Source organism: Saccopteryx leptura, chromosome 13 (genome assembly GCF_036850995.1).
Source record: "Saccopteryx leptura isolate mSacLep1 chromosome 13, mSacLep1_pri_phased_curated, whole genome shotgun sequence".
In the NCBI taxonomy this organism is placed as follows: Eukaryota; Metazoa; Chordata; class Mammalia; order Chiroptera; family Emballonuridae; genus Saccopteryx; species Saccopteryx leptura.
In genome coordinates this window covers 4,596,751-4,611,443 of record NC_089515.1, presented here as the reverse complement: position 1 = coordinate 4,611,443, position 14,693 = coordinate 4,596,751, and the positions used below count along the sequence as shown (strand labels likewise).

The 14,693-nt window shown below is 51.1% G+C and overlaps 1 non-coding gene across 1 annotated transcript; it reads left to right on the top strand.

Annotated features, from left to right (window-relative positions):
• Positions 1-14,252: 14,252 nt before the first annotated feature.
• On the top strand, positions 14,253-14,328 carry TRNAT-CGU (transfer RNA threonine (anticodon CGU)). Its single transcript has one exon. It is a non-coding gene; the product is annotated as a tRNA-Thr (tRNA).
• The last annotated feature ends 365 nt before the right edge of the window (positions 14,329-14,693 follow it).

The following is a 14,693-nucleotide window of genomic DNA, read 5'->3' as shown; positions in this document are numbered from 1 at the left end:
AGGACGGAAACCGGGACATAGACTTCTTCCAGTCCCCAGCCCTCGGCACAGTGCTGGGCGCGTAGTAGGGCTTTTACAGCAACGGGAGCCTGTTGCCTTCTGAGTGCGGAAACCCTGACTGACGGGAACCTGAATTCCTTACTGCGTGTCATTCAGCCCCTGGGCTCCTCTCCGACCTTTGAGCTGAGAGTTGTACCACCCACACACACATAAATGAACCTGCCTCCATCACCAGCGGCTAAGTCACCTGCTGATTCTGCCCACCTGCATTCCCCGGGAGCTCTCTCCCTTCCCCCTGCACCAGTCAGAAGTCGCCCCCCTCCCCCATCCTCCGCCACTGGGGTTTAAAACGCACAGACAGCAGCAGTCTATTTCTGGCATTAATTGTTGTGTGCGGGTTAATTTCCTAGGATAACATCTCTAAATTGGGTAGAAATATGGGTCGTTAGCAATTTGGGGGAACAGCCACTGAAAATTTATGTATCCACTAATAGAGTTTTTCATTTCACTTTTTTTTTCTTTTTCTTTTTTTTTTTTTTCGCATCAAGCAGGTGGGAGAGGGTGCGGATATAGTGGCAGTCGTGGCCCTGGATCTAGCAGAACGAGCCCTCCCAAATTCTTAACCATGTTGTTGGTCAGGATGACTCGACTCTCAGACAAACTGCAATGAAGGAATTCTCTTAATGATCCCCCCATACTTCACCATCGTTCACAGATGACTTAGCTAAATGAATGGATGGAGTTTTTAATTCTCTCAAAACCTGTCTTTGGCATGACGACTAACCAGCTGTCTTATCTCCCCCAAGGTTTTTTTCTAGTTTGTGAAGAATACACCAGATAGTTTAAACCCAGGTCAACCCAACCGTCCCCGCCCCTCGCCCCCGATACAAGTTGGCAAGTGAGGCCCGGGACAGAGATGGATTATCACCTGAGATGAAGTGTACTCGTGCTCAGCAGTTTTAGCAGCTCTGCATGTCAGAGAGAGACAGTTAATGCTGAAAGGGTTAATCGGATTTTGCGGATGGCTGTCCAGACAGTATCACATGTCAGGGCTTTCTCTGTATGCCGCACATCAGCAGGATGAGAGTGTCATCAAGAGGGGAATTGACAGACTATGTCTGCGTTGGTCCCAGGGCACAACGGGAGTCGTTGCCCAGGCAACAGGCGCGTCTTTGTATCCACTGGGTTCAGGGTGCTTTCTCAGCCTCTTCTCCCTGGGCCCTGGGGTTTGTGGGGAGCAGGGATGCAGCAGCTTTGGTTGGGAGGAGGGCCATGCCGTCCTGGCTGAGCTGGCTTGGGGCTCCAGCCATTCGTCCATCATGAAACTTTCTCGCAAGTGGGCAGGGAGGACGGCAGCTGGTCGGAGCGAGGGGTGGGTTGAATCCAGCCCAGGAAGGTTCTTACCTCCTTGCTCCACTGCAGATAAGTGGATTTCGGAAACAGATGGTGCCATCTGCAGCCCAAATTACGGGAGGTTGATTCAACAGAGAGGTAAACAGTACGGACCCGTTCACCAACAGGTGGGCAGGTCCTTCACTTACTACCCAGCAGAGCAGCAGGACACACTGTCAGTTACCTACATTTACAATGCCAGCTGGGAATGGTTTTATGGGTATAAAAATCAAGGGAAGCGATATCAAGTGAGAGCTTAAATATTCAGGAACAAAGAAGAACTTTAAAAATGAATGCTACTCAGTAACAATTTCAAATACAAAATTTTTTTTCAAGGGAACAAGTAGAGAGAGAAATTTCAGGACAACAGAGTCAAAAGGCCTACTTTCAAAAGAAGCACCAAACCGTTCTGCATGGTTCTGACGGCCACCGAACTAAGCCCAGGCTGTCCTGGGGTCCCTCCTGCCAGACCAGGGAACATCACCCACCGTCCTCTCCGTGGCTGACATGGCTGTCCTTCATCAGAATCCGTCTCCTCACGGAGGCTCCCATCCCAGGCCCCTCGCCACCGTCAGGAGGAACCACGACTTCAGAGCCGGAGTTGGTGGGTCTGAGTCCTTGTCCTCTGCTGCCAGGTGACTCCCATGGCAAAGCCCTGGGCAGTTCTGGAGTCTCGAGGTAGAAGGAGCTTTGGCCTATAGCATAAACTCTGATGGCACATTCACTGCAGAGGGGCGTCCCCTTCAAAGACAGCTGTCCGAATAAACACCCTACCTACCGGTCCCCTGACCAGATAAAGGGCTGGGATGCCCCTCTCCCACCACACTCCTTTGTTTTAGAGATCTTGCTTGACTTCGGTCGGTCACTAACCATGGGGGTTACGTGTTTTCTCTCTTCAAGGGCTTCACATTCCACACTGTGTGGCTACAGGTGTGCCATGTGTCTTCTAGGACCTGTGAGTGACACATCTTCTTTCTTTGTTTTCTTGATGGTTACTGCTGAAGGGAGTGTGGTATGACCACAATACGAGCCACAAGGGTGGGTCCGGCCACAACACTGGTTACTGATAGGCTGAGATGGGCACAAAACAGGCACCTTATCGCCACATGGAGGAGGTCCCCTCACTCAGTGGTCCCCAACCTTTTTTGGGCCACGGACTAGTTTAATGTCAGAAAATATTTTCACAGAACTGGCCTTTAGGGTGGGACGGATAACTGTATCACGTGACCGAGACAATCGTCAAGAGTGAGTCTTAGACGGATGTAACAGAGGGAATCTGGTCATTTTAAAAAAATAAAACATCGTTCAGACTTAAATATAAATAAAATGGAAATAATGTAAGGTATTTATTCTTTCTCTGCAGACCGGTACCAAATGGCCCATGGACCAGTACCGGTCCGTGGCCTGGGGGCTGGGGATCACTGCCCTCACTGACCAGGAACACCCTCTGCAAGATGGCGTGAGGTCTGTTGTGTGTATTTGACCCCTGGACCTACTAGGCCTATTTGTTACTTCAGCCGTGTGTACGCTGATTGATACACATGTCATTTTGTAAATATGAATGGCGTCTAAATGCACTTGTTCAACAAATGTTTGCTGAGGGCTATGTTGATGGGCTCCGGGGATACCAGGGTATATGAGGGGCATGTGACTTCTAATCATGAATTTGTGAATTCTGTAGGAACAGTCAGATAAGAATTGTGTTAGTGGAAAAAAAATATATATATATATACATACACACACATTATATATATATATATAAAATAATCACTAGCTGTCATGAGCTGTGTGAAGGAATCAGACAGGAGCCTGAAGAGTGCCTCCAATGGGGATGTTCCGGGAAGGCCTATCCAAACAAGGGGCATTTATGCTTCTCTGGGAAGTGGGGAGAGTGAGGCCTTTGGAGAGAGAGGAAAAGCATGTCTGAAAGACGGAACAGCATGTGCAAAGGCTCAGAAGCAGGAAGGAGCGAGTGACCTTGAGGAACAGAGCGAAGGCAGAGACAAGGTCACAGCCTGAGGCCACCACCCGCCCTCCACGTTTCCCCATTGCTCACCTGAGTCAGGGGACATGAGTGCCAGAGAATCCGCGTCAACCGTCACGGAGGCTCTTTCTGCTGCCAGTCCCCCCTCAATAAAGCACGTCGCCCTCTGGCCTTCCTTCTTCCCACCTGGCCTTCTTTTCATAGTGACACCGGACTGCCCCACAACGATTTTCTCCGCAGAACCACAGGTCTGAGAGGTTCTGAGGGAGCCTGGCTGATGTTGTTCCTGGCCTGGGCCTCCCCGCCCCTTTCTGGACGGTTCTGGTGGAGTGGCTCTCATTCGCCCAGAACCCACCTGAGTCAGGTCTCATGACCCAGCCTGGCTAGTCTGACGTCCTCTCACGGAAACTCTCCTCCTGGCTAAGTGGCCTCCCATCTCGTCCGTCCATGAGCAACTGCTGCCCAGGGGCTGGGTCAGCCAGGTGCCTGTCCTGGGCGCAGGGGTGTAACTCCTCCTTTAATTCCATGAGCCTCCCCTCCCGCAGTCTGTCCTGGGCTGAGTGAGTCCACAGCTGTCCCTTACAACTTTGAACCCTGCGCGCTCCTCTGTGGCACAGGTGACAAGGTCTGCCACTCTGGGTTGTGGTGACGGAACGTCGTGAGTGGACCTGACACACAGTAGGTATTCAGAGAGGTGGCGGTTGCTACTTGAGTTCAGAATTAAGGGACACGTCCTCTACGCCCTTGGAGCTACCCTCCCACAGTGTTACCGGAAATTCCTTCTTGCGGCCAATCTGGGAAGCACATATCTATCCTACGCTCGGCCGAGGCTCCAAAGCGGCTCTTTATCCCAACGCGAAGCGAGGTTGCGTCTTTGACAGGTGTCTCTTGTAATGCTGACATCTTTCTCAAGTAGCACCTTCCTTTCTCATCTCCCTGGGCAGCCTGTGAAGTCGTAATCTGTGTTGGCAGACAGACACAGCCCTCGGGACCTCTCCCCACTGCCGACAAGAGGTGGCACAGCCCGGGGCTCCTGTGTCGCAGCCGGAGGGCGTGAGAGTGTCCTGTGTCCCGCTGCCAGCCCCGCCCGCCCCCGGAGCGCCACCTAGGACCGTGAGGGCCCACCTGTCCTGCAGGTGCGCTGATGCTGTAGGTAGGCCGAGTTGGGCAAGTCCTTACCAGGCTTTCGTTGTAAAATAATTTCAAAAGGAATATGGCACAAAAGGTCCTCCCAGATCTCTCAAAACCAGATTATCTGCTGCTCTAATCCGGGTCGAAGCTGCTGGAAGGTCGTGCCAGCTCCGGATGCTCTAATCCGGGGTCGAAGCTGCTGGAAGGTCGTGCCAGCTCCGGATGCTCTAATCCGGGGTCGAAGCTGCTGGAAGGTCGTGCCAGCTCCGGATGCTCTAATCCGGGTCGAAGCTGCTGGAAGGTCGTGCCAGCTCCGGATGCCAGGGGGCCGGTCTGACTCGCAGCCTGGGGAACAGGGCAGCCCCCGCCTCCGCCCCGAGACTCCACCGCGCCTGCCTCTCCGTGCCCCTTCCTTGAGGAACTGCCTCAACATTGTAGTTAGGAAGCCCCCAAATAGAGTCCACCCTCTCTCTACCCTCCCTCTTCTTGAGATTCACCCAGGAATCGAGTAAAAGCATGCAACCACTCAAAGGACTTGTGGGCTGAGACGTCTCCTGGAAGCAGCTGCCATCAGGAAAGGTGGACGCAGCACCAAGAAGCCAGGAGAACTCCCTAAAACTCGGGAGTCCTGCAAGGAGAGAGTCTCGCTGAGCCGCCCCCACCCCATGGCCTCCTGGCCCCGTGGCAGAGGGCGTGGCTGCGGGCCCCCCCCAGCCTGTGCCCCCCTCCAGGTGTGACCCCTGCCGCCCTCGCTGGCAGACCCCCTGCGGCTGCTCTTCTAGCCCATTGCTTAAGTGAGCCGTGTGGGTGAGGTCCCTCCACTGAAGGACTGAGTGACCGGCAAGGCTGTGGTGGTGGTGGGGGCAGTGACCCCTCCAGGTGCCCTCTGGGGTGCTCCAGGAAGCGGGGTACAGTGACCCGATGAGGCAGAGTTCAGCACCAGGTTTGGGAGCCATCTTGGAGAGCCTGCTCTCTCCTGGAGAAGTTAGAAAGCAGATGGAGGCCCAAAGCTGGGTCTGCAGTGGACGCCCTCCGGGTCCCACCGGACACCGAGCTCAGCCTGGCCTCAGAGAGAGAGGGGCGGGGCCCTCGGACAGAACGTGGACCTGTCAGAAGAGTCCCCATCAAGAGTTCTAACCCCGGTCTTCTCTGACCATGGGCGGCTTCCTTCCAGTCTTCCAATCTCTGAGGCCAACTTGATCAAAGTGAAGTTCCAGTACTTACCACCGCTGCAGGACAGAGGCTCCATACCTCCCAGCAGTGGAAACAAGGCTTAAAGAGCGCTGCCCATTTATCCCCATCTCAGCGGTCATCGCACCGGCCGGCGTCCCAGCGACGGTGATGGTGGGCCCGTGGAAGAGGTGGCTGGATTCAGACCCCGTCCTGGGGAGCGATCTGGGAGGACTCGCTGTTGTGAAGGCTGAGGAGATGAATCGAAGGTAACGCCAATAAATCGTGGGTCCCGCTCATGTTTATAGAGACGGAAAGGACCGGACAAGACTTGGGACAAGCCCCTGGGGGGCTGCGCAGAGTACGTGGATATCTGCGTATGGTGCCCTAGGATGCGTCAGAGCAAGCAGTGCTGATTGGGGGGGGGGGGGGGGGTCAGGGGCCCGCCTCCAAAGTGCAAGAGGTTCTTCAGGGAGATCGGCAGCAACGAGAAGGAGGGACAGACGGACCGGAGCACACGGGGCATTCCGAGGACGGCTGGAGGCAGTAAAGGAGCCCTCAGCGAGGGAGGACAAACCCGGAGAGCCTGCGTCATGGGTGGGGGAGGGGAAAGTGCTTCAAGGAGGAAGGAGCTGCTCTCTGTGTCCAATGCTGCTGCCAGGTCAGGTGACCCAAGAGCAGAGAGGTGACCGCCCACTGGGGAAGAACTTTGGTGACTTCAACAGGTGGAGTCTTGGCAGGGGGGCTAGCTTGCAATGGGTTGAGGAACTCTTTTAAAAACAACCAGATTTTTGTTTTTTCTGATACAAACTACAACAATATTTTTATAAATTGATGGTAGTAATCTCAGAGAGAGAGAGAGAGAGAGAGAATAAAGTTTATCTCTAGAACGGTGGTTAGCAACTGAGGGTGATTCAGTTTCCCGCTCCCGGGGGGACATTTGGTGGCGTCTAGAGCCATTTTCAATTGTCACGGCGGGGGTGGCGGGGCTGTGGACATCTAGAGTCCAGGAACGCCGCTGAGCAATGCCTATGTCAGCTCCGGACGCCAAGAATCATCAGCCCCAAGTGTCAGTTGCAGCGTCGCGGGGACAGGAGGCGCTCCGGAGCAAACAGGGGAGGCTGCCCGCACTTCTAGACGCCGCGGCGCCCTCCGGATTCCCTCTGCCTCTGGCGGCTGCAGAGCCTGGCTCTTCCACGCGGGGCCCTTCTGGGTGCATGTGTGGGAACTGTCACCGCGCCTTTGAGGAGTCAGCATGAACTGAAGCAAAGATTTATTTCAATAAATTAACCTCAGCTCTGCACGGGCCCTCATTTCTCTGGCTCGCATATGAAAACCAGAAGATGCACTCAGCCACATTCTGCATTTTAATTATACTTTCAGAGGATAGTGGCCGTATGAATTAAGAAGCCAGTAAAATTAAATTGATTTTTTCTTCCTTGCTGAAAGTCACGGAGCTTAATGTGCATCATAATTAGCAACAATGGAGTCAAACGTAGAACTTTTTTTTTTTTTTTAAAAGCACCCAAATTCTAAATTATACTGAACTGATAACCTTTTCCAGCTTGTCACTTGTTTCCTTAAAATCGTTTTTACACAATTTCCAAGTCCAAGTTGCAGCAGGGAGCTAAAGCCTGGAACAATAAGGCAGGTGCTCACGGGAAGCTCCTGGTGTTAGAAAGGGAAGCTCTGGGAATTGCAACCACTGTGATCTCTTCCAACCAAAACATGTCTGATGATGCACTTGAACTTCTGAAGCATGATTCAGAGGGTGTCTTTCAAAGGTAGGGTTGACCGATGAGAAGCAAAAGTCATGAAAGAATTTGTCCGCCCTCATTCTGGCTCTCAACACCGATGTCACAGGATGTGTCTGAAGAGGGCTCTCGGTTGACTCTAAGACAGCTCCACGGTGACAAGTAAGAGGGCGAGCGTTTCCTGGGAACAGTCCGTTCCGTTTCCAGACGGTGTGGAATGCCGACCTGTCCTTTCTGTGTTGACAGTGGGTCTTGGTGTGTTCTCGTGGCATCATCAATATTCATCATAGACATCTAGAGGTGACTACAGTGACAGTCACCAAGAGAGGTGGCCCAGGCCCGGGCAGAAACCTGTGAGCCAATGCAGGCAGACTTCTTTGGAGGGTCCTGACTCCAGACCCCATTTCCCTTCCGGGATGTGCCCAGAAGCCATGCCACGTTTGTGGGTGTCCGGTGCTCAATATCCATCCGTCTGCTTCCCACAATCAAAACCTGGCTAAAAATAGCAGCAACAGAAAACAAACAAACAAACAAACAGAAACAACCACTGGGCACTGCACGTTTACAGGAGACAGCGGATGCAATGCGGTGATTATGGTGTCGGATGGGGGCCTCCGGATCTAGATCCCGCTGAGGAACGGAAGGCTCTCCTCCTCTTCCTAGGCGGTCAGGCTGCGAGCAACAGCTTGGGAAGGAAGCTGAGATGCTAGAGCTTCAGCCCAGCCTCAAGGGGCAGGGCTCTTTACTGGCCCCGGGCCCCGGGCCCCTGCCCTGCGCTCTCTCTGGGTCTGCAGCTCCTGCAGCCTGTTCTGCCCCCCCTGCAGTCTGGGTCCTGTTGGTATTAAGCTCCAACGCAGAAGCCTTGGTTGGAATGGTGGAGGGCTGCCCTGCCCTGGACAGGCGGGGCAGCAGGAGAGGCTGATGAGCTGGGAGTCGTGTCAGGGAAGACAGCGTGGTCTCAATGCTGAGTGCCGATACTTGCTCAGCTTTGGCCTCCAGAAGAGGAACCCCGGCTGCCATGTGCCCGAAGCCCTCCGTCGGGAGACCCACAGCTTTACCCTCTTCCTACAATAACCCTATAGCCTCTGCCCAAGCAGAAACAGTCTGGACATGGCAGGTGGGGTGGGGCTGGGGGACTCAACCGATTCTTCAACTTCCAGCCCATCCTCCTTTTTCTAGCGCCACCTGTGTTGCATCTAAAAATAACCGAGTCCAGGAATACTAGAGCCTGTGGTGGCTCCATTGCTAAACTGACCGTTTTAGTAGGCGCCTTTCTCAGATCTAGGGACTGAGTTGCTGCTTGTCGCTGACCAAAACATGGATGCCATCATCCTCTGCCGTTCTCTCATCTGTCCGTCTGTGTTTCTCCCGTCCGGGTTGAAGGGGAGACCGAAAGTCAAGGCACACGTGTTCAGTGCCGTGGTCCTTCCTCCGAAGAGCTCTTTCTTCTCTCCCAACTGCCACATCACTCCATATCATGTCCCCAGAAGGACTGTGATCCAAGGATTTGGTCACATGCCCCTTGCTCCCAACGTGGCACTCATTCTGTGATCTAGGCTCCCTTGAGAGTCCGGGTCACCTGCTCTTCTTCCTCGTGGTAGGTGAACCGTGACTAAATGATTGGCAGCCACGTGAGAAGCCTCCCCCACGGCCGTTCCCGAAGACGGGGAGCTAGCACTGACGAAGAAGCAGCTGCGGTCTCAGACATCAGGCCACTCTGCCCTCTGAAAGGCGCTGCTCATGAGGGGGCATGGGTTTTCCTCAGTGGCTTTGTATTCAAAAAAAAGTGTTGGCTTCGCCTCATAAGCACCCGGTGTCCAAGCGGAAAGCACCTCCTTTGATGCTTGCATCCATTGTAAGTCTCAGCCACACCTGTTCACACTCGGTGCCCCTGGGGCCATTGTATTGATGTGCGTGCCCAGTGACGCACAAGGACCATGGAGGGAGGCATCCCGGAGAGAAAGAAGGGGCGTGCAGGCGGACGCTCCCAGGACCCTCTGGGCATGGACGTGGAAGAGGGTAGAGACAATGCCCTTCCTCTACGTGAATGACCCTTGGCAAAGGGGTGGGGGGGTGACATTTGTGTCCCTGCTTTAGCCCCAGAAGTCCTGAAGGAAGGAATCTGTTGTAGAAAATGTAAATAATAGGCAGCCGTTCTTGTTGGGGTACACACTCTCTCATCTTGTAAGGATTCCTTTTGTGTTAGTCTTCGAAACAAGATGCCTGGGACATTTAAAGAAATGATGTCATCCTTCTAAGTGATTAAACTCAAAGTAAAATGAACGTTTGGTTCCCTTGGAGACCTCTGGCCATCTGTGTCACCATGATGCCATTTAGAAGACAGTACTTTTAAAGGACATTTTTTTAATGGCAAACTAAATAAAGTCAATCACCGGGAGCTTAGAGACAATGCCTACACGTTACTGTCCTTTTGGAACTTAACAAGAACAAAAGGCCATGACCAGACCAATTAGTCACATATGATGGGACGTGATGACATTTTTTTTTACTTCTGAACTTTTCTGGTATAAAAGGGTCCCCCCGAAGAGAGTCTGACAGTGAGGGTGAGAAATTGGCCAGAAAAACCACTGAACTGCCGAGATTTGGGAAAGTCCAAAATGTTTAGGTAAAAGACTGCATTTTTCCACCAAGAAAAATGCTGAATTTGTACATGATTTTTTTTTAGAGTGTATCCTTTCCCTGAATGATACTAATCTGAGGTGTTTTTTGTTCCTCCGTGCAGCGCATTCAAGCTCAACCTGATTCTTGTTCTGTCCATTCCTGCGATGCGTGCGTTGTGGTGTTACCCGGTTTCATCCCCCAAGGTAGGCGTTGTGCCTCTGTGTTGGGTTATTGCTTGGATGCCTGGGACTGTGCAGTGTGTGAATTCAAAATAACCCTAAGGGAGATGGGACAGAAAAGTAATTTTTCTTTATTGTTAGAGCTTTCAATGAAAATAAAACAGTATCAGGAGAGTCATGAATTTAGTAAACATAAACATTTATGTAACAATAGGTCATGCTGGACAATTCGTTTGGCATTATTGAGACGTTGGCGACTGCATAGGGAAATATTTTAGTGGAAAATGTCCACTGTTTTGCCTGTTGACAATGTATTCATTCCACATTCATCCATGCATATAATCCAAGTGAATATTTAACCCTTCGAACTGTATTGCACGAAGTCCAATGGATCGCTTTTCAAAAAACAGTGAATGTCCTCATTATGCGACCATGGTCACTTGACATGGTTCAAGGGTGGCATGTAGATAAAATGTCAGCTCTCAATAAAACATCACATGAAATATTAATTCATATGTGTATTCAAGAATTGAGCTCCTAATTCTATTCATCGAACTGTTCGTGGCATCCAGAAGGGACATGCACGCCCATTCTTGGGACAGTTTATACTATTTCTACATGGCGTTTGTTGTTTTATGTTAACCCTTTATTTACAACTTAAACGGTTTTCTTTTTTGGTCACTGATTGTATTTTGTGCTTTTACTTTGCTTCACTGAAACTTAGCCTGGCACACTGGACTCACTGACATCAATGTAATTTACGAGACTAACTCCCTTTCAGATAATGAGACATCACATATGTGTCCACACGTCGTGATCCGGCTGCTTCTATCACCAGTGTTCTCACTGATCTGGCTTTGCAGCTGTCATTTTTCCATTTCCTGTTTACTCAATCTAGGTTCCTTCTTCCTGTCTGACTCCTAGGAGCGTGCAGCCCTGACTTGATTATTGGTTCTGTAAGACACTGCATTGACCACGCTGAGTCACCACCCAGAAATTGGCGTATTTTCTCAACTGTCTGTCTGCCTAATGACTTTCTGTTCCTACCCCGAGGGTTCGTGCATGACCTTTCTGTTGAACGAGAGGCACTTGGATGCAGTTTTATTTTTTTAATTAAGAACGCACTTCCTTCTCAGGTGCTTGCATCGAGATCTCCTCGTCCCTAAATGAGCTGTTTCTTCATTCCGCCACCTTTTCTGTGTTTCTGCTCTGGCACGGGACAGTTCCGTTCTTGTTGTAACCCCATCATGCAGTAATGGCACCAATTGGACTGTTGAGGGTGAACAGTTATACAAAGGAGCTAGAGGCCATTGTCGTATTTGCTGTGAACCTCATAAAGTCTGTCACCCAGGCGAATGGACCATATCCTTCTGTGAATGAGTCCGCTCGGGCCGGGCTCTCTCCCAGGATCTGCAAAGGGCATCGGAATCTTTTTTAGGGATGTTTCCGAAACCTCATCACTAGAACTGACGCATTTCTCTCGCCACATTAAAGGTGGCATGATGAGTATTTCTGGAGAGAACTGTGATGCTTCCTTTCCTGACATGACTCACAGGCTCCTCCTTGCTGGGGATTAAAAGTCAATAGCATGATACTATGCTTAGACTTCCTCCGTTAACTCGGGGAAAGACACATTATGGGTGTTCAAAGGAGAGTGTTTGACTGGCTTTCCTATGGTCAATATTTCTGAAGCTCTGACTATACCCAGATTTTTTTTTTTTTAAAGGGAAAATAAAAAAAAGCCCGTCTTTTCCCCAGCAGCCAGTGGACATGGTTTTCCTGGGAGCCCTGACGGCAGGGACCGTAGACAAGCATCCCTGTGGTGGGCGAAGCATGCCACGGGTGTTGTATGCACTCGGGTCCCATTTCAACTTCTCTTCATCCAACACCCAACTTGTTTTCCTTCCTGCACCAGGCAAGGAAACTGTGCCATTTTTACTTTGTAGCAGGTTTCTTTATTGTAAGAGCACTCATTCCCCCCTTTTTCTCTTGTTGGTCTCGTAGAGTTGGGAAACATGGACTCGGAGTCAGATATCTCGACTCCAGTCCCTCTTCACCGGCTAGCCATTGAATGTCCTCATTCCAAGGCCAATGGTCCTTGAGTGGTCCCTACTTCACAGAGCTATTTTTTTTGGGGGGGGGGGTTCAATGAGATGATGTGCACAGAGCATGTAGCCCCAACCAAGATCATCCATAACCTCCCTCCTGTGGTTGTTGGTAAGATGTGTAGTTGTGGCCGGGCAGTGCTGTGCTTCCCCTAAAATCACAGCGGGGGGGGGGGGGGCAGGACATATAACAAGTACTGAAAATTCTTATCCAATGCCAGGTGGTGCCCTTACCAGCCCTGGTTCTCGGGACATGTCCCTTAGCTCTTGAGCGTGGTGTCTTCTGCTGCAGAGGGTGGGGTTGAACTGTAGCCGCGTGACGGAACTGTGGGCTCGAAGAGTCTAGTCTTCTTCCTTTTATAGCTGGGCGCCCCCACCCCAATCCTTGGAGCCACCGATGAAGAGCTGGACCGAAATCAAAAGACAGATGCCAACCCTTACATAGCCAGACACCTTAGGGAGAACCTTGGCATGGGGCCCGGGACCAACCCCGGAAGAAAAACGAGTTCCATCGGAAACCTGGAGTCTGGTTGTCGTGGATTGTGTGTCTTAGTGAAATTAAAAAAAACAAAAATTTGTTCTCAGGACGAATGAGTGTCACTTGAAAGGCTCGTTACAAAACGCTAGCGACAAGACCGTTCCGCACGTGGACGAGGCAGAATTTCGTAGGGCGTGTGCAGAATGGACAAGAGGTTAGATCACTTCAAGGAGTACGGTGTTTTTCAAGGGTGTGTTACAGTTTAGCAAAATTTTCTCCTGAAAAGGATTGGGTCTGTTGGATTTATGGCTGTCACATTTTGAAAGTTTTGACTGTTGAAATCAACTTTTAACTCTGAAGCTGTGTTCTCTACCTCCCCCCCCCCCCCAATTCCCACCCCCTGTCTGCATCTCCAGGTGCCGGGAACACCTGACTGCCTTCTCCTCCTGCTGAGCCGCTACCCGTTCGTGAGGGACGGGCATGAGGCCCTGGTCTCTCTAAAGCCCGTCTTGGAGAAGGTGTTCGGAAAGCGGTCCTTTCGCAACGGCGTCGGCACAGGGATGAAAAAAACTTCCTTCCGAAGAGAAAAGTCGTGACTAAGTGTGGAAAGAACCCTGGGGGTTCCTTTCAAACTCTGTAGCGTGTGAGAAATGTGCAAAAACTCAGTTATAGCTTTATCCTTCCAGATTGGTCTGCTCCCTTCAATATCTGCTCTCCTAGCTGCTGTATAGTAAATTGAGTTGTTGAGGTTTTTTTTTTAACGGTAATCTGTCTCAAACTTCCACTGTCAGAGAATAAACTCTTTATGTGATCAGTGAGTAACTTTTCTGAGTAGAAATGGACACATTTTCTCTGATCTTCAATTGGCCAGAAAGTATTACTATAATGACTATAGTATGATTTCTTTTTTTCCTGCCTGTAATACTGTAATATTGGGATACTGGATTTTTTTTTTCTTTTCAATACAGTTTTCTGAAGTGACTTTGCAAGGACAATTCTCTTGGGACGCGCTATTTCCATTCCTAAGAGTCTTGTGAAATTAGCCAAAGTTAACAGCATCCACGGTGCACCTGCGTTTTCCTCCCCTGATAGGAACAGACTTGACCAGAGCTCTCCTCATGTAACTCTTGCCACATATGCCTATCAAATAGACTTAGACATAAAATATTGTTTTGTCTTGTAAATTTGTCACCTTTAAAAAAAAATCTTAAAACAGAAATAAGGCCAGACATGGTAACAACAACAGGCAGCCTGCTGGTTGCCCTGTGGGGGTGGGGGTGGGGGTGGGGGTGGGGGTGGGGTGAGGGTGTTCTGGGAGCCCGTTCCCCAAACTGTGCTGGTCGGCCCCATTCCCTCCACCTCCAGGAAGACCTCAAATCTCTCCCACTGAAACCCCTGACATTGCTAGTTTTTTGTTTTTTTTTAAGAAAGATAACGGCCCTGGCCAGTTGGCTTAGTGGTAGAGCGTCGGCCTCGTGTGCAGAAGTCCCGGGTTCGATTCCCGGCCAGGGCACACAGGAGAAGCGCCCATCTGCTTCTCCACCCCTCCCCCTCTCCTTCCTCTCTGTCTCTCTCTTCCCCTCCCGCAGCCGAGGCTCCATTGGAGCAAAGTTGGCCTGGGCGCTGGGGATGGCTCCTTGACCTCTGCCCCAGGCACTAGAGTGGCTCTGGTCACAACAGAGCGACGCCCCAGAGGGGCGGAGCATCGCCCCCTGGTGGGCGTGCCGGGTGGATCCCGGTCAGGCACGTGCGGGAGTCTGTCTGTCTCTCCCCGTTTCTAGCTTCAGAAAAAAAAAAAAAAAAGAAAGAAAGAAAGAAAGATAACGCTACCTTCGTTGATGTGTGATTCTTTCAAAAGCATAACATTAATGAACATGT